General features: G+C 40.0%; 1 pseudogene; it reads right to left on the bottom strand.

Annotated features, from left to right (window-relative positions):
• Positions 1-305: 305 nt before the first annotated feature.
• Positions 306-474, bottom strand: LOC120987409 (annotated as a pseudogene).
• Positions 475-762: the final 288 nt, after the last annotated feature.

The following is a 762-nucleotide window of genomic DNA, read 5'->3' as shown; positions in this document are numbered from 1 at the left end:
GCAATGGAGGCCCGGAATAGAAAATTATAAAGCTTGAAGACATCTTTCCATAATGGGTTAAGCCTCGGACAATCCCACCATATATGGGTCATAGTCCCCCTAGCACCATGGCATCGCCAACATAGTTCAGAAACCGAGGGGTAGAACCGATGCAGTTTCTCCGGTGTCCGATACCATCTGGTAAGTATTTTATAGTTGAGTTCTTGTAAATTACACGATATAGAGATCTTATGCGTGAAAAGCAAAGAGCGTTTCCATTGATCCCCAGTAAAAGTATCACCTAATTCCGTCTCCCAATCAAGCATAAACTTGAGTTTGGGGTAGGAATCTCCAGATTGGCTGCCCTCAGTGACCTCGGTGTTCAGCATGATATTTCAAGTCATCATGGCGGGGTATTGGTAAAAAGTTTTCAATAAGCAATAATCACGCCTCGGTTAAACCTCATTGGCTATGATACTGCCACTGCGCAAAGCTAGACCAAAATTTATATATGGATGTCGTTTTTTTTTGCAAAATTTTACAACTGAAAGTGAAAAATGTCCTTTTTTTGCAAAAAAATCGTTAAATTTCGATTAATAACAAAAAAAGTAAAAATGTCAGCAGCAATGAAATACCACCAAATGAAAGCTCTATTAGTGAGAAGAAAAGGAGGTAAAATTCATTTGGGTGGTAAGTTGCATGACCGAGCAATAAACGGTGAAAGTAGTGTAGGTCAGAAGTGTAAAAAGTGGCCTGGTCTTTCAGGGTGTTTAAGCACTGGGG

This window comes from Bufo bufo, chromosome 1 (genome assembly GCF_905171765.1).
Source record: "Bufo bufo chromosome 1, aBufBuf1.1, whole genome shotgun sequence".
NCBI classification, from domain to species: Eukaryota; Metazoa; Chordata; class Amphibia; order Anura; family Bufonidae; genus Bufo; species Bufo bufo.
Note: the sequence above shows the minus strand (reverse complement) of the source record. Positions and strands in the feature narration are given on the sequence as shown.